Consider the following 23,641-nt stretch of genomic DNA (forward strand, 5'->3'; position numbering starts at 1 on the left):
ATTGGGCTAAACTTCTTTGGCTTAAGTTTGTTGAATTTATGATAGTCACAAACTTTTACATATTCTTGATGACTCAGGAAGCTATAATCCCCTACATCTACATCTGCCATTAAACATCTCTATTTGATCCCTCTCCCCCTCCATTTCTTCACTTGACAATGTTCACAACTGGCCAGAAGCCGGACTACTGAGAGATCTTCTTTACCAACATATGGCTCTATCTGAATGATTGCAGTAGACTTGAGCGTGCTCATTTAAGTCTAATGAGGTCCACAGAGGTGACCGTATGACTCATGACATGAAGTCATTTTTCCAATTAGCATTCTGACAAATGCATTAGAAGGAGGACCCTTTCAATAGATTTCCACAGCTGCTGAAGGGATCAGGTGTCAGAAGATTTTCAGCTTTGTTCTGCTGTTCTGGTCAAATAACTTATTTTTACCCAGACTCTGCCTCTTGATGCAGCTGACGGCGATCATGTGTCATCAGAGTCTGAGCCCCAGTTTAAAAATGGTCCTTGTTACTGTACTACAACTGAAGACATTTTAAAAGGGAACAGCCATAATTTTTAATTGAATCATTCATCTTTTTTGTTTTGTTTTGCATTTTTAAATTTTATTATGTTATGTTAATCACCATACATTACATCATTAGTTTTTGCTGTAGTGTTCCATGATTCATTGTTTGCATATAACACCCAGTGCTCCATGCAGTATGTGCCCTCTTTAATACCCATCACCAGGCTAACCCATCCCCCTACCCCCCTCTCCTCTGAACCCTCAGTTTGTCTTTTTAAAAATATATAGTATAATACAAAATTATTCAGAACTAACCCACTCTGTATAAAACACATATTTGCAGACATAATAAAGACTGGAGACACTCCCATTATCCTAAAACCATATCTAGCTCCAGTGTGGCCTTTTATCACCTTTGTATTCAAATTCAGAACATATGTTCTCAGGTGGATAAAAGAAGCAAAGTTTACAAAATCAGTAGTCTCTCCTGAGTGAGGCTGTGGGGTATGGCACGGCTGTGAAGAATACTATTGAGGGAATGGTCTCAATTCTTCAATATTTAATGCTCAAAAACTATAGTAGTCCCCTGGAGAAATCTGGATTGCGTACTTGTAAAAAAAAAAAAAAATTCTTAATGTAAATTTTCCAAACAACTGAGGAGTTCTAGATTATCTGCAGAACTTTGAATATTGTCCCTCAAGATATTCAAAAAATTAGAGAAATAATTATGGTAACTTTATTGACTTAAAAGATAAGAATAAATTCAAGAGATGAGTAACCAACTTAAAGACAGTTATGATAATTAAAAACAAGAATTTTATTTCCTTGAGCATACCTCCATAAGAAAATGGCTTTCAGTGTTCTTCTCTAGGATAACCCCCACATGAAACTGAATCTCACCGCTGGTGATATCCTATAGGCATTTGTTTTCAGATATTTCAGTTCATGTTTTTGTTTTGCCATAAAATCACATTTTAGAATATTTGATACATTTATACATACAGGCTGAGAAAGAGTTGGCCTGCACGTGTTTTATTTTCTTGGTGTTAGTATAGGTACTGACTGCTCTAATTATTTAAGTAGGACAGTACTCATGTGTGGGAAAAGGAAAACAAATTAAACAAATACTCTTTATATAATACATGTTTCCAGAATGGAATATGGGCTTCATATTTAGGACTACTATTCCTAAAAAGATATCAAAATACTCCTAGCTACTAGCTTCTTGCCTCCCCAAGAGTAAAACTTTTAATCAATTGTTTTTTTTAATCTGTTAAAGAACAATTTAAGTATTATTATTTCTCCAGTCTTATTACATAAAAGAAAACTAGTAGTTCCACTGAGAACAGAAAAGAGATAGTAGAATAAATATGAAGCAAAAGAGTTTTCTTTAGAAAAAGAATAGGGCATAATTTGAGTTCTGTTTCAAAAGATTACTCAACAAAAGCTTCATTCCATTCTAGAAAAGCATGGCTCATAATTAATGAGCCAGATGTTTTTCTTCCCTTTATGGAATCCAAACTATATTCAGGTGCAATGAAATTCCATACTTAGGAAGCTATACTGAAAGTATTGAAACATTTTTTCTGATAACAAAATCAGGTATATCAGGGTTGGCAAACTATGCCACACAGAACATATCCAACCCATGCTTGTTTTTGTAAATAAAGCTTTATTGGAACACAGCCACACCCATTCCTTGGGATATTGTGTATGGCGCTTTTTGGCTACAAAGGCAGAGTTGCTTAGTTGGAACAGAGATTATATGGCCCACAAAGCTAAAAATACACTCTGGCTTTTTACAGAAATGTTCTAACTCCTGAAATAGAGCTTTTATTTGTCTAATTGCTCTGTTTTATACATAATGGTTTTCTAATTAGACTTCATTAGAAATGGTTATTAAAGTACTATGGGAACAATATCAAAAACCTTAATTCTACTTGTGTAGGCACATATACAAATAGCTGAGTCATTTATACTGTTCACAACAAGTTGGGGAATTTATCAAAAGGAAAATTAAAAGCAATATCATGTATATATTTTTTGGTAACACATTGAAAAACTAACATAGGTCAAGTAGAGCAAGTGTAACGAAGAACCGTGTGGCAGATACGTGGATGATAAAGGACACTTTAAAAAATTACTTTATATGAATAAAGTTTGAGAATATTTTGCTTGATCAGAAAAAAATTTAGAGAGATGAAAATGTTGTTTTTAAACACGTAAAGTTGTGCCATCTGAAAAAGGGATTAAACTTGATCCTGAGGGCTCCAAGTGAAAGAGCAAAGAGTCATTGTGTAAAGTTTCAAGCAAGCAGATGATTCACTATAAGAATAAGATACATTTACTCATCATCGGGGATGTGCAAAGTAGGGGCCCGCTGCTTCAGACCCTACTTGTGTGAGACACCTCTGACCGAGGCTGTCCCAGTGGAAGCTGAGGAGAAGCCAGATAAGGTTAATGTATTTAGAAAACCTGGGAGGGCTGGCTAAACTAGATGGATCTGAAGATGATCTGGACTTGCTAGTTTGTCTTACAAGTTATGCCTCAATAAGCTAGACAGACAAGTATATTCAAAATGAACAAGGCAAAATACCAAAATGTAAAGTTCATAATTCACAGCATTAACTTTGTATACTAAGGTGTACAAACAAGAACAGAGAAAGACTACAGAGTGAGGGTTTTTTTTGTATGAATGAGTTTAATTCAAAAATATAAATTGAATACTGCAGTGTTATAAATTAGAGGGTAAGAATTCATTTATTTCACTCACAGATGATATGCACGCAAAGAATAACAACTTTCCCTCAGTAGAACGTAATAACTTTTATATCTCTTTCTGACGGACACTTGGACATGTAAAACAATCTGGCCCCAGAAACCTAAAACAATGTGCTTTAATTAGCCACAGAGCATTTAACTCTTAAGAGTTCATGTAGAGAAAAAAAAAAAAAAAAAAAACCTCCATCAGGTATAATTGCTAAAATTAAGAAAAAAATAGAACAGTTGATTAAAACAGCAAACATCTATGTTGTGGACGATAGTGAATGAGTGCAAGTGAAGGCGAGGTGCTTTCCTTTTGCTCAGTATGTGGTGTAGACGCTTCCTTCTTATCACCTCAGTCCCATCCACAGCATTACATTAGACCAGGCAATAAGACTAGAATTATTGAGTGGTTTTGTGTTTGGAATTCTGGTTGTTTCACTAAATGCTTTCTAATGAATACTTTAATGAACTTCTTAATCTATAGTTTCTCTGTTTCTCTTCTTTCCCCACTTAGAGATTAATATTTAAGTAAGAAACAAGATAATTCTTCTAACTGCCAGGTTTTATTTTTAATTCCCTTAGTTAACTATTAATCTTTTGACATTATTATCCTCAGATTACTGTTAAAGCAAGATTCTTACAGTCAACATTCCTATGAAAAGGATGACTTACTGAGGAAGTGCTAAAATTTACTAGTACATTATAGCAGGTATGAATTTTGAAATGGGTTTTACTTATGTCAGGAATACAATGCAAATGCGAATATTCCCCTGTGTAAAATAATAGCAAATGAAAGGAAATGAACATAAACTACTGATTCAACTGATTGCAATCAGTGCTAGTAAGGATGTAGAAAGAGATGGTTTAGAAATTTTTAAGAAGGTTAAACGATACTAATCCACTATCTTGAGTTATTTAATACATCTTCAATAGATTTCCATGCTGATGGACCTTTATTTATATCCTATAACTGTCTTGTTTTAAAGAACATATTTTATTACCTCTCTAATATGGAAAAAAGTAAAATGATTTTGCTAAATAATTTTTCAAACTTTTGTCTAATTTTTGTGCCTCGTGCTTTATTTCTACAAACTTTATCTCACTAAAAATTGAAGTTGGCTTCTGAAAATAAGTAGAATAACATATTTGAACACAGTTAGCTAATAGACTTTGGTGTTCTCTAAAAATAATCTTCCTACCTACACTACCTTTTATATAATTAAAGAATTAATAAGACAAGATAATACATTTTGGTTTGTGTAATTACTATTGATTTGCTTTCACTTTTCAGTACAATTTCAAAGTAGGCCAGTGCTCTGGTGCTACTACTTTATCAAGTTTACAGTCATTTTTGCAAAGTGATTTTGATCTTAGGAATGTTCAGATAAAGCGGACCGATAATCAATAAAAGAAAATCCTATAAGAATTACTTTGATCTGTATATTGGTTTAAGTATTTGTCCTAACAGCACATTTTCGAAGCGCGTGTCTGAATCCCATATTTCATTTTTTTAACACTGTACATTAGGAATAGAAGGTGGAGTTTGTGATGTAGTGAGGAGGTGCATAACTTTATAATGAGCTGTAAATACATCTTGCGTCTGACTTCAGAATTCCTTACTTAGTCATATTGGATGCTTTCTGGGTGATGTACATATACCAGGTATTAACATCACAGGTAATAATAGATCATGAAAAAGCAGTTTCCTTACCTAGTGAGCATTGGTGAATGGGTTTTGGCAAAAGGGCGACCAAATCAATCCCAGGAGAATTCTTACACAGTGGGAGATGACAAAGTGAGATAGGAAGATAATATTCTTTCCACCATTAAAAGTTTGACTGCACTTGTTCAATGGATTCAAGTAACTGACAAGATAGGATGTATCTAGTCTCTTTCTGGGACCATTCTTTAAAAGAAATGACAGTCTTCCTCTTTCTCTTTCTCCTTCATTTATTTATTTAGTATGGCATGAATTATTTTTTCTTACATGTTCCAAATCACAGCATTACACTACTGCTGGTACTGCAGTAACAACTAGTTGATCTCGCTCTGAAAAACACAGACAGTGGGACAATATTCTGAAGTACTTCCGGAAGTGGTTTCTTCCTTGCCCTTTGTCCCTCAAATTGCCGTTTATGTCTGTCTGGGGGGCCCTACGCAAGCACATCCAACCCGGGGCTCTGGGTGAGCCGAAATCTGGTCTATACCCTACTTACCAAGCCATGAATCCTGTCATGGGGCTGCACTGACTGGGAGGAGGGGAGGCTTTTCTTGTGCTAAAAGGCACTATGTCATTGCCAACCATTGTATCCAGAGGACAAATCCACCCAGATAAAGTGTGGTTTCTATGGCTCCCTCCCAGAAATGGGGCCTTTTTCTGAATCACACAAGTACGACACAGTGATCCTGGTTATCACAGACGACTCCAGTGACTCAGCAGTGTGCGTGGCCAAGGGGAAAGAAAGAAGCCCCACAGAAAGCCAGGGAAAAGTAAGCAGTCAAGTTATTTGATTTTGGATTCAGAAATAATCTTTGAAATTCAGGAAAGACAGCTTTGAGAGGAAAAGCTTTGATTATAAGAATCTAGTTTTTTTGAGTTTCAAAAGGCTAAGACCTGAAAGATAGAAAAAGAGATTGAAAATAGAGTAGATGGAAAGCTGCACTAACCCAAAAAAGGAGGTAAACGTTCCCATGTTGAAAGAGAAAGGACTATTTGAAGGGAAGAATAAAACTTAGACACTGTTAGGGCCTTGATAAGGGACCTCTAACTTGCTCTCTTCTCCAGGGTCTAGTTTTTCAGACGGGATGGAAAATGGAATCCTCAGATATTTGCAGTCCTAAGAAGAATGAAACTTCCACCTTGCTTTCCAGAGTAAGTCTGGAGTTATGACAAAGCTTGCAGAGTTCCCAGGACACACGGATGCAGTATAACAACTACAGAATTGACATGGTGACAGCGTATCTCATTGGAGGTGGGTTGTAAAAGCCCTCCTGCTTTCCTGCAGCTACCAAACAGCTTTTCAGAATACCTGTAATATTTTCTCTGGCACTGGGAGAGGAATCAAAGGGCAACAGCAAGAACTGGTGGAGGTGAGAGAGTGTGATAGCCTGAGAGGTGGTAATAACCTCTGAAGTCTAGTGACTGGACACCAGACAGCTGATGCACATACCTTGAGAAACTCTAGTTGGGTGAGACCCCGGGTATAAAACAGCAGGTGCCTCCCTGCGCTAGTGCCTGGACTCTACTTTATCCAAGAAGAATTTAGATGGATATAGAGAAATTTGCTTGATCAAGAAAACCCTACATCAATTATAAATTTTTCCTCTACTTAGGCTCTGAATGGCCCTAAATTTAGTTATTAGGGATTTAAACAAAGACAGTTTGGTTTTTACACACCCAAGTTTGTGGCCTATGAAAATCCATACTTTACTAATGGGTGTTAAAAAAAAAAAAAAAAAGAAAAAGGAAAAACAAAACAAAAAAAAAACATTGCAGGAGGGAAACCTCATGAATGTTACTCTTAGATCTGCCACATTGTTTTTAAACAGCCATTAAAATAGGATTGCAGTTTTCAAGTTCCTGTTTACCTACAATATTTTGGGGGGCTCAGTTATTACCACAGTTAATTCATTCATGATGACAGTTTGGGGGCCTTAACAATGAGTCAGACACATCTTCCCATCTAAGGTGAGGAAAATAAACTCAGAGGAGGTGAACTTAGGCGTCTAGGTTAAGACCTACTAATGTCCTTCCAAGTTTTCTCCCACTCAGTCATGTTGTGTAAAAAACACACCTTAAATTTCTAGCAAATAACTACATCTTAAAACAAGCGAATAAAAACATTGGCAAGCATATATCATTTGTCCGAAAACCAGAGTCATTGCTTTGGTTTATTAACATCAAAGAAACACAAAGGGATTAATAACTTATATTAGGTTATATATGGATAGAATTATATGGATTTTTGTATTAGAGAGATGTGAATAGAGAATGCTTTTTGCAAACTCACAAATATTTGTATCTGTTGGTCAATTTTGTTAATAGTTCTTGAGAGCTAAGTATTGGTTAAAAAAAATTGCTCTAATCTTCAGTAAATTAGTGTCATAGCAAATAGATCCAGATAAAAGAACCAAATTCTTTTACAGCACTGTCCCAACGTGCAAAATGAAACATGGCCTGAGGAATCATCACTGCATATTTTAGAAAATATAATCTTTTTTTCTTGAATGTATTTGGGTAGTAAAATCGTTTAATTATAATGTGTGAATATATATATATATATATATATAAACTTCAGTGAGAACACAGAATCACTCAGAAATTTCACCTAGAGTGAGATTGTAGATGAAATACAGGCATTTTTATGCTGGGTGTGAAAAAGCTGACTAAAATATTTACGTATTAATATCCCATTGCAAAGATCACTGTTAGCTCATTGGCCTTAAATTATTCACTAGGTTCAATGGTTATTATTTTTGGCTGCTGCCGCCAGACCTTATAAATACATTTCTAAGGTCATACACTCTACTTTTCATCTAAATCTTTCTCCTTCTTTTCTCTTTTAAAACAGAACATTAAATGAAATTTCCTGACATTCAACCTTAATGAGTCAAACACTTTTTTAGACCACAAATGAAACTACAAGGATATTATTTTTTATATTCAAAGAGTGATCCAGAAGTCAGGAAATAGGGGGTTTTAGTATCAACTTTAATAAATATTATTTTTAAAAATGGCAGTCACAACAGTACCTCTTTTGTTGGAGAACCGAAATTATCATATCCAAATGTAGTGTAGAAATAGATTTTTTTTAGATGTCTCAGAGTTGATACTCATCAATAGATGTTTTGCCTTGTGAATACCTTTGAAAGACAGACATTTGCAAGGACTCCATCCATGTTTTCTGTGTGTTGACTAAGCTGTGGTCTACAGGTTTTGGAATGTGGGAATCTCACATCCCTGTGCAGCTGGAAGGGCCTTTATTTTGCACTACTCCAATTTTGCTTTGCTTTGAATTCAAACACAGTAAAGGATACGTTTTCTCATCATGGGAGTGCAAGGACCTGCTGAACATAGCTTGCATCAGATCAAAGAGTCCATATAGAATTTAAAAACAAATGTACCTTTGGCGTAAGAACAAGTTTGGGAACCCAAAAAATAAAACTAAACTCTTGACCTGTAGTTGACCTAAGGAAATCCGTTCCCATTTATGTTTCAGTCCAGTTACCTATGATGTCAAGCAACCTCACATTACCAACCGCAAGAGAATTTGGTCAGTACCCAGTGAGCGCTGTATTTCATTCTAGATAATGTGATAATTTTCAGCTCTTGTTGGTTTGGGTATGCTCTCTGGGTCAAATGCTTTGTCATTTTCCTCCATGCCTTTGTTTCTGCCTGATTGGAATGCACTTTCTTCATCTTCACTCCTCTTTTATCAAATGACTAAAACATTAATTAGACAAACACTTAAGGCTATCAACTGGGTAGTAGGAAAAGACTTTAATAGCACAAGGCCCTCAAACTTCAGGAAATCTTTCTTTCCCTAGTTCAATCCTATTTGTCTTTTTAAGGCAAAGTTCTGCTCTACTGCATCTAGCCAGTCCTCATGCTGACCCCCTCTCATATTCTCCACTCTCCACGGCCACCCTCTAAAACTTCTCTCTTGGACCATGAAGCTCATTTATATTTCCTATTTAATTCTCTTAGGAGCAGTAAGATTCAGGCTGCCAAATGGATAGGCTGTATTTTAAGGCACAACTTTGAAACAATGACCATTTTGTGGATGAGAAGAACTAAATTACCGAATTCTAAAAGAGAATTCATTAACATGTGTTTAGGATGCTTGGGGGACATCACCATTGACACAAGTGCCTTTGTCTGGAAGGCAAAGTAGTGTTTTAATATATATAAAGATGATTAGCACTGATAATCAAGAAATGGTTCCCACTGGGAGAAAAGATGCATTACTCAAAGAGCAATATAGGGACAGACAAGACTGAATGGAATTGATAAATCTAAAAACAGGATGGCAAAAGAAGGAGAACATAGAAGTCAATTCAACAAATAGAGAACAACTACCTTACACTAGGCCCTAAGCTGTTTCTTGGAGCTACAGGATGGGTAGCCAAGGAACTTACCCTTAACTTGGGTATCAGGAAGTGTTCTCCTGAATACTCGACCTTAAGGCTAAAATTCTAAGTCAACACAAAGACACTTTGAGAGCAACAGAGGCAAAAATCAACAAGTGGGACTGCACTGAACTCAAAAGCTGTGGCTCAGCAAACGAAGCCATCAGCAAAATGAGAAGGCAACCTATGGAGTGGGAGAAAATATTTGCAAACCGTATATCTGATAAAAAGCCTCCTATCCCAAATATACAAGGAAGTCCTATAACCCAATAGAATATAAAAACAAATAACCCAATTAAAAAATAGGCAAAGGACCTGAATAGAGTTTGTTCCAAAGACGTACAGGTGGCCAGAGGTACATGTAAAGGTGTTCAGCATCATTAATCATCAGGGAAATGCAAATCAAAACTACCGTGAAATACTACCTCACACCTGTTAGAATGGCCACTATTAAAAAAAAAAAATGCTGATAAGGCTGTGGGGGAAAGGGAACCCTTGGGCACTGCTGGTGGGAATATAAATTGGTTCAGTCACTATGGAAAACAGTATGAAGTTTCCTCAAAAAATTACAAATAGAGCTGCCATATGAAGCAGCAGTCTCACTTCTGGGTCTATACCTGAAGGAAATGGAACCATTTTCTCTGAGAGAGATCTGTACTCCCCTGTTCATCACAGCATCATCCACAATAGCCAAGATACAGAAACAACCTAAGGGAGAAGATTTTATTTTCATTTTTATTAAATCTGCATTTTAACTCATCCTTTCAGTTACTAATTACTATAAAAATTTTATTTTCTTTCTAAAAATTTGAATTCATCTACAAGTCTACCCGGTCAGCTTACACAGTGCCATTTTGCTGATTCATTTTTGTGACTCCATCTTCTATAATTTTAGACATATTCTCTAGATACTATTTTCTGTATTTACTAATTTACACCTATGGAATCTTTGGGACTGTCACTATTCCTTTGTTGTTCTTGGTGATTTATTAAAAAAATAGACTTTTTAGAGCAGTTTTACACTCACAGCAAAATCGAGAGGAGGTGTCAAGATTTTCCCACACACCCCTCGGCCCCAATGTGCATATCTTTCCCCATTATAAATCCCCAAACAGAATGGTAGGTTTGTTATAATTGATAAACCTATATTGACACCTATTATTATTCAAAGTCCATAGTTTGCATTAGGGTTCACTCTTTGTTGTATGTTCTATGGGTTTGGACACACATATAATGACATATATCCACCATTATAATATCCTACAGAGTACTTTCACAGCTCTAAAAATCCCGTGTTTCTCCTATTCATACCTCCCTACCTTGAACTTCTGGAAACCACTGGTCTCTCTGTGTGCTTGCTGATGTTTCAAGGTGAGCTCTTAATTTAATTCTTGTGAATTCTCAAGACCTGAATTGGTGGTCCTTCTGTGCTGAGAGGATTTGTATTTACTTTTGTCACAAACCAAAGGATACTGCCAACATGGGAACACTGGGGCTCTCTTTAGAGACCCTCATTTCACGTTCAATGAACGTAAAGTATTTTGTTATTATTCTACATTTTGAATGTCATGCAGAAAACATGGCCCATAGTTGATGGTTCATAAATGTAAATTAATTTATTCTCTCACTGAGCTCCTTAACATTTTTGGTGAATATATATGAATCTGTATCCCTATGCTTTTTTTAAAGTAGCAATCTTTGATTTCTTATACCTACCGTTTTCTTTTCATTTGAAACTTCCCCATCATAAAGCAAGATGTAGTGGAAAATTTAACCAATGATCTGAACATACTGGTTTCACATGAGTTCTGCATAGTCAGCATTCTGTTCATGTAATGTCTAACATTTGCTGTAATATAATAATGTTAAAGATAGGACTCTGTGTAACATGTTTATGTAGGAAAAGAAGTATACTTTAGATTATAAACTTAAATATTGCTCTGAGAATTACATGTGACTCTGTCCACATAGGCAAAGTGATTGGAACTTCTCTAATACAGAGAACCATGGAACAGAAACGGATAGAGTAGAACTAATGCATTTGGTACTAACTTAAGCTAATCAAGCATATAGTTTTCTAACTGGAGTAGTGTTTCCTACAATTAGCTTATGCTATGTTTATGTAAACAGTTTTGTAGATCTACACATTTCGGACTCAAAATTTTATAGGTCAATGAAAATATACCATATGATGGAAATAGAACAATCCTACGGAAGTTTCCAGTTGATATATTTTGCTGTACCTCCCAGTGGTAATTTGAAATTTTATTTTACTGCTTTTGTTTTTCAGTGCATATATATTTTTCAACACTTGTGAATTAGCTGAGCATCATTTTCTGCCAGGGTGTAACTGAACTTCAGTAAGGCAGAGAAATAGAAATATTGGGTATTGTACCTTCCATTAAGAAGGATTCAAAAGTACAGTAAACTAAAAGTATACATCTCAGGCACATTCTATCATCTTTAGTCTCTCCTAACCTCTTCGGAGGCAGCCTGGCCATTCACTCCATTAATAATGCCAAATTTGGGTTCATAGGAATACGTAAAATTTACAGTGACGGCTGCTAAAAAATCACTACAGAAATAACGTCACAAACTTTCCAACCTCCTAGCATGTTTTAATTTTTTAATAAGCACTAAATGAAAACAAGGAGTAAAGGAGTATATTTTTTTGAGAAATTGAAAATAAGAGTATCTAGCCCATGTTAAATTACTATTGCAAAACTTGGTAGATCCTTACTTTCAAAAAATATATGCCACCAGGTCCTTTGAATCTATCTGTTGACTTTTCAGTTAATACAAGAAAACAGAAAATAGCATCTGAAACCCACATTTACATGGCTCAATTTAAGTAAGATTTGTTTTTCCTCAACGACAGTATTTCTCCTAAGCAAAAATGTTTTGTTTTTTTCTATTCTGATTTGAAAGGTACTATTTTAGAATATGAATTGAAAAGCACGATTTGGAGAATCGTGTGACTCAGCTCTAAGACACTTGGTTGCACAGGAGCCCTGGAGTGTCATTTTAAATGTGTAAGTGGCATGATAAACCTCCCACTTTTCTAAGAATAGAGCTCTCACTGGACCCAGTTATCTCACAACCCCAAGGTGCAATATGATAATGATACCACTTAACATCAGTGCCAAAGTAGAGGGGAAAAAAGGAAGGGTGGGGAGAGCTTACAAGCATTTTCACTAGAAAGAAAATCAAATTAAAATATTAATTTGCTGATTAATATAACATTAGCTGACCTATTTTCTCCAGCTTGTGAAACAACAAAGACTTGTGAAGCTAAATAACTGCCTAAAAGATAAATGTTTTAAGAATTCCCAGGGAGATGTTTAGCTCCTTTTTAAACATCATTAAAGATAGGCCGTGCATGTATCAGGCAGTTTTATGCTTTCTGTGCTGAAACATCCTGTTTACATTTATTAATGCAATGTCAAGAATAGAGGTTTGCTTAGGAGTCCTCCTTTGTTTCAAACTTAAGACCAGTAGGTGTCAGTTTTCTTACCCTTTGTCACTCACTGTAGGATTTAACAAGAATGCATTCTTCCAAGGAAGTGATTCAGGTCACACTTGGAAATTTATTTGTTTAAACTATTCATAAATTGAGATAATATTGATTTTAAAAATAGAAACCAGCGAGCTGCTGTCCACATGCTCACAGCCCCAGGACCTTAGAAATTCAAGCTGGTCTTCAAAGAAGCATATTGTAAAGAAACAGGACGGGCTTTTGTGCTGAGAGCGGAGTTCCTAGTACAACTCTGTTTCTACAACCACGCGCTGATAAACCACATTTTTCTTTGTAAAGTTAGAGATTGTGGAACAAAATTTTTAAGTCTTTCTTGAATTCCAAAACTTCTCGGAATTTGATCAACTGAGAAAATAAAATTTGCTTCGTTTCTGATGCATGGTCTGAAGAAAGTGGAATGGTTTTGTTAGGATAATACAGTGGGGAATCCATGAGAAAAATATAAATGGTGATGATGGGGTACAGTGAATAAAGTGTAGATGCTAACGTTTTGGTAGGGAGATGAGATAGAGTTACCCAAGTGATACACGGTTGAGACCGATGGAATGGAAGAGTCTAAATTATCTTCCTAGCTCTTTAGAATATTTTGTTGATTAATTACTCCTTAACATAATTTGGGAGATAATGCTGACTTTTTGCTTAACATTTTTAATGAAACATATATCCCTTAACATAAAGCATAATATGATTTTTTTAAAGCCATTTTCCATGGCTAGGGACTCTTTGAAATGTGTCCTCAAGGGCTAATGCTGAGTCCATCCCTAAATTTTATTGACTTCATGAAACCTATAGGATTAGAAGTTTCCTCCCCTTTCTTCAGTCTAAATTTCACTTCTGTAATACATGTTTCAAAAATGTTTTTTTTCTCTGTCAACTTGCATAACAGTTTGTTGCTTTTTAAATGTTCCATCCAATTTCAGAGCCCTTGTTCTTCTGGTGCAGTGTATAGAGTATCCCTGGAGTCTATGAGATTCAAGTTCCTGTGTCAGCTCTTAAGCTGTTCTTCAACTGCAACTTCTCTTTTTTGTGCATGTTATGCTTCTCCCTCTCCCTCTCTGTGTCCAATACACACATGCACACACAGACCTTTTGAAAATTGGTTAGAATAGGTACCTGTGATAAACAGTGTAAGTTACCTTAAAACTATTGTTCTCAAAAATCAACCACAGAGACAGGGTACAGTGGTATTCTAGTAAATGTTTAACAACTTCCTCTGGAAAGAAAAAAAATAAAAGCCCTGATATTTAGTGTTGGCTTGTTTTCCTGGTGTAAATACTCTTGCCATGCCTGATTTCCAGCTCCTGAGGCGACCTTACTGAATGTGGCCTTGGGATAAATTGTATATAATTGGCTCTTATGAACTGTTAGAAGTTGAATGACTGTTCTTTTGCCTAGGCCTCTTGCAAAGGTTGTTCATGCAGCTGGTAACCTTAAAAAAGATATTAACATCTCCCTTCACCCCTGTCCCTTAACCAGGAGTGGCTTACTTACTGCAGAATTTAAAAAGGGATATATTCCCCAAGCTCCTTGTCCCTGAGCTGTGACAGAAATGTCCTGTACATACAGCATTCGTGTGGGCCATATTATGTCATACATGGGGGACTTGTGGACAAAAGAAATAAATGCAAATATGCTGATGTTCAGGCTGACTTCTATTCCATGAGTGTAAAATATTTCTTAGATGTCTCCTATCTTCTGCCACCATACAGGATACCGTTGAAAGCCAACTTACTGTTTCATAAGTTAGGGTTAAAACAAAATCTTCATGGATATCCTCTATGTTGAAACTGATGGAAACACACATATGTGAAAGTCGTCTTTATAATTTGGCAATAAACCGGAATTTATTTTCATTGATCACAACTAGAGGAATAGTATAGAATACTTTTATGAGTACAAAATACTGTTGCTGTGGAAACTTCAAATTCTAATACTATACCAGTAAATTTTTTCACTTTGAAGCACTTACTGACCATTTATGTACTGAATTCCGTGGGATTTTCTTTTTACCTGCCTGGCATTGCCATGTTATGTTTCACAAAACTTAAAATCTAAAGTCTTCCAACACCAATGCCGAGAATATTTAACTATATGTCACACAATTTAAAATCTAAAATCTTCCAACACCGATGCTGAGAATATTTAACTATATGTCACAGTTTTAAGTCAAACTGGAATTCTTTGACAGTCAAATTTTAAGCACTTACTCTTAATATATATGGAGATTACATATATACACACACACATATATATGTATATATATGTTTTATCTATAATCTCCAGAGACATATTTGCAATACTAATTAATTGCTGGCAACATTCAGTTATTATAGATATTTGCCAGTCATAATAAAGTCTGGGTCAAACTTCCTTGACTAAAATATATATACTCAACTACAATAGAAAGAGGCGATTAAATCAGTGCCAGAAAAGTGACCTTGCTTCCACGCCACTGCCAGGCTTCATCTGACTGCAGACTGATGTGGTGCCGCAAAGCACGCCATTTCCCCTTCTTTCTTTCTTTCCTTCAGGTTCTCGTTCTCAACAAATTATTATGTAACAGATTTAAGGCTTGAGGTTTATTATTCTTAATCACTACATACCCTAGAGTAAATAAATAATTTTTGGTGAAATTTTCATTTGGTATTACAATCCTAAGAATGTCACTAAAGACATTAAAGTAACCTAGTGTTTCTTTAATAGAGTATTAAATGTCAAGATCTTGATAAAATAGAACAGAATACTTAATAAGTGATAAAAAATTGTGCACATATTAAGTCCTAAATGCTGCTCAATATAGACTAACAAAAATTGTTTTTAATCAAGTAATGTTAGTTAATGATACTGTGAAAAACCTTCATTTATCTCGTATTACCAGATGTAAATATAACTAATTATATTACAATAATATAATTTAAAACATATTAGTTAAAGAATATTAGCATTTTATCTAGTTTGCTTAGTATCCTCTATTATGATAAAAAGTAATAATACCAGTTTAAGTGACATCATACCAAATAAGAAACATGAAAGGAACAAAAATAATCAAGTGTGAATTACAGATAAATGTCTATCTATTTTTAACTCCTTGATGAGTTCACAGAAAGTAAATTCTCCCCTTTGTTTCTTGGCTGACAGTATCCTTCTCACCCACACTCAAAACCTACTTGAGTTTCATCCCAGTGCTATGAAAACATCTTGTGGTATTCTAATAGGGCCATGCCCTGTACCCATTAGAGATAGCGTATAGAGAAATGATGCCAAAAATGTGCCAAATGAAACTGCAATATTTATTTCTGTTCAGCTTATAATGCATATGAAAAATGCTAGCTCCTAGCGTCCTTCTTATCAAGGTCTTTGTCCTAATATTCACTCAAAGGCTAATTCACTCTCTTTTTTTTTTTTTTTTTTTTTTTTTTTTTTTAACTCTGTCCAGTTCTATTTGAATACATTTCCACGGGTCTTAATGGCAGATAGCCTGATGATATCAAGTGCCACTACAATCCATACACAAGCTGGGATCTACCGTGGTGGAAATTGTTGTAGCAGGATTTTAGGAATAAACTACAACATATTCCCTAAATGAATTTTGAGGAAATTATACACAAAGGGCAGTAATTCAGAGACCTGTCTTTCCATCATTTGACAATCTACTTAGGCGTTTTCATGCTGTCTCAGTTATTTTGTAGAACATTCCTGCAAATTTAATATTATAAATCCCATTTTAGACCTTAGACTCAAATTCACACAATTCAAGAGTGATAGAGTGGGAGTTGACCACTCACGGGGCATTCCCTATGCTTTCTCCAGATCTTTTTATTTTTTTTTCCTTATTTAATGGGATTTTTAAAAGGGTTATTAAATTCCTGATCCTGATTTCGAGTATTCTTATAAACAGATAAACTGTAAGAGAATTGTACTTAATTTTTGCAAAACCCTATAATGGATAGTGGTCCGTATTTGGTGAAAGAGTACAGTGTTGAATGACCTCACAGCCTTAATTTCTAAAAGTTCATTATAATGTAGTAAGAGATCCAGGATAAATATGTATAAAACAGGTTTTAGTAGACCAGTAATATAGTTTAAACATGTCAATTTTAAGATACCTCTTAGACATCATGAATCATTCTACATTAGAAGACAACATTTAAGGCAAGGTGCAACCTAAGAGAAATTCATCAGCAAGTTAAAGTATCTACATTATGTTTTTTACTTGCCTTTTTATATTATGGATAGTAACACTTAGCCATTTTTGCTTCACCTTACAATTATTATTTTATATGTGCCTTCACTAAAATTCTAGATGTAGGTTTTAAATTTCCTTACTATATTTTTATAATATAGTAAGGAAAAATCCCTGTATTTTCATTAGCATCTTGCTATTTAAGGATCTGATCTGTGTATGTAACTTTATGTTGTCTTTCTGGAAGAATATATGGAAGATAGGAATCCAAGCTCATTTTAGTAGCTAAAGAACTCTGTTCTCCTTTTGCTCTTTATTTTAAAAATAGTCTTTCTGTTTCAAAAATGGAAAGACTTACAAGATTTAGTTGTATCAAACAGAACGAACCCTTCCTAGGATTGTTCTATTTGAGACTATATGCTTCTAAAGCAACTATATTTTACCTTTTCTAAACCAATACAGCAAAGTCAAGTAAAAAGAAACTGGAGATTGAAGTCTATTTACTGCATAGGGGTTCTGAAGTTCATGGTTTCTCACCAAACTTTAGATCTAAAAATAAAATAGAATCCATAAAATTCAGTGAATTTTTCTTGCTGGTAATAATGACTGAAACTGGAGGGAAGGACAAAAGATGTGACGTATTTTCATGGTAACTTCATTATAAAAGCAAAACAGAAGGACAATTTCACAGACATTCAGACATAACAAGTAATAATACATGGGAAATGTCTTACTAAGACCAGGAAATAGTCTGACAAATCTTCCCAGCTATCAATAAAGAGGTTTCTCATAGATTTTTTTTTTAATGGAAATCAAATAAGATCAATGCACCTGCTTATCAACAAAAGACATAGTTTGGGGGGAAAAATAAGCAAAAAATCAAGATTTTCAGAACTCCCCTATTACACTCCCTGGAATGCCACCTTCCCCCCTGCTGTCTTATGTTAGTTCTCCTTCCCCCGTCCCCTTCCTTCGCCTCCCTCTCCTTTCCTAAGACCCATAGCTTTCTGCAAAAATAACTGTTTTTACAATAATACACAGAACAAATAATAACGGCTTTAAGTTTTACTTATCACTTACCTATTTTGCTTCTACCAACATAACAATTTGATGATATCCTTTTCCTATTAGACATTTTAAAAGATAGCCAAAGATCCTAAAAATACTTGAGAAACATTTTTGAACCATCTTAGGAACTAATTTTATGACATGTGACAAGAAGCAGTGTGTATCTATTTTAAATATTATGTTCTGGATATTGTAACATGGTAAGCACAAAAAATTCTCCTTCGTAATCAACCTGGTTAAAAGACAAACTATTGAACTCTTGGAATACTTTATATTTTTAACTTTTATATTTTTATATTAATCATTGTTTTATATTAATTTATAATATAAATTTTACAAGCTTTCTGTTACTATTCCCACATTTCCTTCTTCTTTTTTTTCTCTTTTCTCCTATGTTTTTCCCCACCTTCAGAAGTTCTAATATACCTATTACTTGGCAATTACTTGATTAAGTAGTTTATATATGTTACTACATATAATATTTAAAATCATCTTAGGAAATTGATGTTACAAACTTCATTTTAAAATTGAGAAATTTGAAGCTCTAAGAGGATGAGTTACTAAAAAGGAGATGTCTCTTCAATCTACCACATGGAAGAATCAATAAATTGAAATTTAATTTTAGAAATTAAAACCTTCAAAAATTATACCATCACTATCACAGGCTACCCTAGACTTAAAGTCAAGGAACACATTTCTTTTACACATGACCCCAATATAGTGTGTACTGGTGTTGAATGTGCCCATGGCTGAGGTGACAGACAGGTCACTGAGCATATTGTCCCAACATTTCGGAGAGGTATCTGAAACATGATGAACAAGCAATGAAAAGAACAGGGACAGAGGTGAGAAGCATTTCCCACCCAGCCTTGGAATGAACATTCATCACTTAGCACAGATACAGTCCAACACCAAAGGAATTGCAAAATGAAGTGTGTGTGGATAAATGTGTCAAATTTTTCAAATACAAATTTTTTGATCGTTTAGACTTCCTAGAGGTCAGTAGGACTGACTAAAATGTCAAGGCAGGGAAAGGTGGTACATAGTTGTTTAGATAAAACTAACGCATGCCAATGATAAGACTGTTGTTTAGATATTTTAGTGATCATGAGAGAAACAAGGCCCATAATTTGTACTTTATGATAGGCTTGCATTTTACTGCTTGGTTGTCCTATAAGTCAAACAAGTTATTCCCAGAGAGAAGCAATCAACTCATAGGCGTGGCTAACTGGCTCATACCAATTGATATTTTTCTGTCAAATGGTAATTTCTACCACAAATAGAACTCTAATTCTGGGTGACATCTAGAAATAATATGAATTATAACAAAACAGCTGAACTGATTTTAATTGCCATATTTTGACCTGAATTAAAATTTGATCTTAAAAATATGAAGAACCTGGCACGGGTAGGTAGATCCCTATATAAGTAACTCTTAATTACTGGACCACTTTTATGTGACTTTTTCAAAATTTTTGTTGATACTTAGTGAACTACTGTGGTTAATTATAGGGTTAAATTATCAAGTGAGCACATCCATGTAACCACTAACCAATAAAAATACAGCACGTTAATGAACACACCTACTTTAGGGCCCATCCGAATCACTCTCCCACTTCCCTACTCAAAATAAACACTATCAGTTGTTAACATTATTGCTTAACTTACTAGTTTTTGGACTTTATATAAAATGGAATCATGTATCATTTATGTATAGCTCATTTCCCTCAACACCGTTATTTGTATAATTCATCCATTTTGTTGCGTGTAGCTATATGGTATTTCATTATTCTATAGCATTCCCTCGTACAAATACATCCCATTTGTTTACAAATGCTATAAATTGGACACGTGTTATTTATAGTGTGGGGCTACTGTGATAGTATCCCTATGAATATTCTCACACATTCCTTTCAGAGCCAAGCCCAAACATTTATGTTGGGTGAAATTGCTTTGGCACTGAATCAATCTTGTCAACAAAACAGAAGTTCCTATGAAGTGTTTAAGTATGTATTTGCTGGTCAGTTGGTGATTCCTAAATTTCTCTAATAAGTGATTCTTAGACACGACAAGTCGCGGGTGGCATAAAGAATTTTCTTGAAGTTTGGCTCACATAGCACTTTAAATAAAATTAAAAAAAAAATTGTCCCTCTACCAGAATCAAGTAAAACTATTGGAAATCTGGGGTGGAAGAAGTAGTGGGGGCAAGTGTGAAAGCCTATCCCTCCCCTCAGCCACGTGGGACCGACCCTGAGGCACAGGCCATGATTCTGGAGACTCTGATATTCTATGTCAGAAGGACCCTAAAATTCTAGTTTGTTTTAAACATCACTTTATTGAGATGTAACCAACATAAAATAAATGGCACACATTTAAGGTGTACAATTTGATAAGATTTGACATGGGTAAACAACCATGAAACTATCCCCACAATCAAGATAATATATCCGTCGCTCCTGAAAGTGTCCCTGTGCCCATTTGTAATCCATTTCACTGAGCTCTTCCCAAGCTCTCTCTACTTTATCCCTCCCTTAACCTTTCCCCAGAGATTTACTAATGTGCATTCTATCACTACAGAAGTTTGCACTTTCCATAAATTTATATAAGCCACACAGTACACATTCTTTTTTTCTTTAACTTTAAATTGAAGTATAGTTGACATTAATTTCAGGTATACAACGGTGATTCAACTATTACATACTCTTGACAGGCTTTTATTTTTTTTACTCTTCATTTTTTAATCATTATATATGATTCAAGAGTTCATTTCTTTTTATATCTGAATAATATTCCATTGTATGGTTATAAAGCAATGTGTTTATCCATTCACCTGTTGATGGACATTGCTATTTGTTGAGATGATTTTTTGTTGTTTGTTGACGTTGGGAATCCTAATGACTTTTGAATGTTAAGCCAAATTTGCATTCCTGGCATAAAACGCACTTGGTCACAAAGTATTATCCATTTTATGGAATGTTGGATATAATTTGTTAAAATGTTGTATAGCAATATCGTATCTATGCTCAGATGGTTATTAGTCTGTGGTTTTCTTGTGTCTTTTGTCTAGTTTTGATATCAGGACAGTGTTCTCTCTAGTTTTCTGGAAGATTTTGCACAGTTTTAGTATTCTCTATATTTTAGGTAGAATTTGTCACTTAAGCCATTTGGGCTTTAAATTGTCTTTGAGGAAAGGTTTTTAACCATAACTTTAATCTCAGTAATAGTTTTCAGGCTATTCAGGTTATCTGTTTTATCTTGAATAAGCTAGAGGTATCTGTGTCTTTTGGGGAATTTCTCCATTTCATCTAAGTTCTACAATTCATTGGCATAAAATTGTTAATATTTACCTATCCTTTGAATATTGTGGATTTTATAGTGATATTATAGCCCATCTCAAATCTGATATTGGTTAGGTTACATCTTTCCATTTTTTTCTTAGCAGTTTAACTAGATGTATATGAATTTTATTGATCACTTCAAATGACTAATATTGGGTTTGATTGATTTTTTTCCTATTGCTTTTCTGCTTTCTGTTTCATTAATGTTTGCTCTTACATTTCTTTTCTTTGCTCATTTTATTTTGGGTTTGATTTGTTCTTTAGTTATTCAAGGTGAAAGTTGGGGGTTACTGATTTATGAACTTTCTTCTTTTCTAATATTGGCACTACGTGCTTTACATTTTCCTGCAAGTACTGCTTTAGCTACATTTCACAAATTTTGATGTGTTGTGATTTTATTTTCCCAAATGTTATCTAATACTACTTTATATTTTCCTCTTTAACTTAAAGGTTGTTTTAAGTGTATTTAGTTTTCAATATTCGGGACTTTCCAGGAAACATTTTGGTTTTGATTTCTAATGTAATTCCATTGTGACTAGAGAACATGATTGGCATGGCTTGATGTTTTGAAATAGGAGACTTCTTTCACTGCTCAGAATACCATTTATCTTGGTAAATGGTCCAGGTGCTCTTTTTATTTTTTATTTTTTTTTAAGATTTTATTTATTTATTTGACAGAGACAGCGAGAGAGGGAACACAAGCAGAGGCAGAGGGAGAGGGAGAAGCAGGCTCCCCACTGAGCAGGGAGCCGGATGCGGGGCTCGATCCCAGGACCCTGGGATCATGACCTGAGCCAAAGGCAGATGCTTAACGACTGAGCCACGCAGGCGCCCCTGGTCCAGGTGCTCTTGACAGAAATAGGCACTCTACTGCTGTTGGACAGACTGTTATATAACTATTAGGTCAAATTGGTCGATAGTGTTGCTCAAGTCTTTTCTATCCCCATGGATTATTTGCGGGGGGGGAGGGGCGGTCTACAGCTTCTCTGAAATGAGAGGGTGATATTGATTCTCCAGTTATAACTGTGAATTTGTCTGTTTTTCTTATACTTTCGTCAGTTTTTGTTTGATGTATTTTGAAGCACTTTTGCTAGATGTATGTATGTTTAGGATTGTGTTTTCTTCTTTGGTTAATTGACCCCTTTATCATTATGAAATTACCCTTTGTTCCTGGTAATGATCTTTGCTCTGAAGTAGACTTAGTCTGATACTCATATAGTTACTCAAGCTTTTCTTATGTTAGTGTTAGCTTGGCATTTATTTTTCTGGTTTGAGATTTATTGTATTTTTTATGATTCCTTTTTTTTTCTCCTACATCTGTTGTACCTCCTATTTTTAGTGGTTATTTTAGGGTTTATTGTACATATCTTGAACTTACCAGTCTGCTTTCAGATGAGGTTATACTATCTCATGTGTGCTATTAATCTACATGTCCATTTTCTTCTTGAATGACTTCCTTTAACATTTCTCCTAATACATTTCTGCTGGTTATGAATTCTTTCAGCTTCTATATGTCTGAAAAAATACTTTACCTTTGTTTTTAAAGATAATACTGCCTGAAAACAAATTGTAGGTTCACAGGTTTGGGCATTTGTTTCTTTTTAGTTTTTGTGCTTTAAAAATCTTACTCCACTGTCGTCTTACTTGCATTGTTTCAATGAGAATTTTTTGGTTTGTTTTCTCTGTAATGTTTCTTGTTTCCTTGGATGCTTTTATGATTTTTCCCTTTAATGCTTGCTTTTATAAAACTTGATTATGATTTGTTTTTGTGTACTTCTCTTTATGTTTCTTATGGTTGGGATTCATTAAGATTTTTGGATCCACATGTTTACAGATATTATCAAAATTGGAAAAAATTTTGGCCATTATCACTTCAAATATTTGTCAGCTCTCTTTTTTTCTTTCAGGGACTCAAATTACATGTATATTAAGCAACTCAACACTTGTCCACAGCTCCCTGATGAGCTTAATGTGTTTCTTCTGTTTCATTTCAGATAGTTTCTATCCTAATTTCTTCTCGTTAGGGGTCATATTTTTCTTCTTTAAAAAATTCTTGATTTTTTTTTTATTGGATACTAGCCATGTGAATTTTATCTTGCTGATC

This window comes from Neomonachus schauinslandi, chromosome 12 (assembly GCF_002201575.2).
Source record: "Neomonachus schauinslandi chromosome 12, ASM220157v2, whole genome shotgun sequence".
In the NCBI taxonomy this organism is placed as follows: domain Eukaryota; kingdom Metazoa; phylum Chordata; class Mammalia; order Carnivora; family Phocidae; genus Neomonachus; species Neomonachus schauinslandi.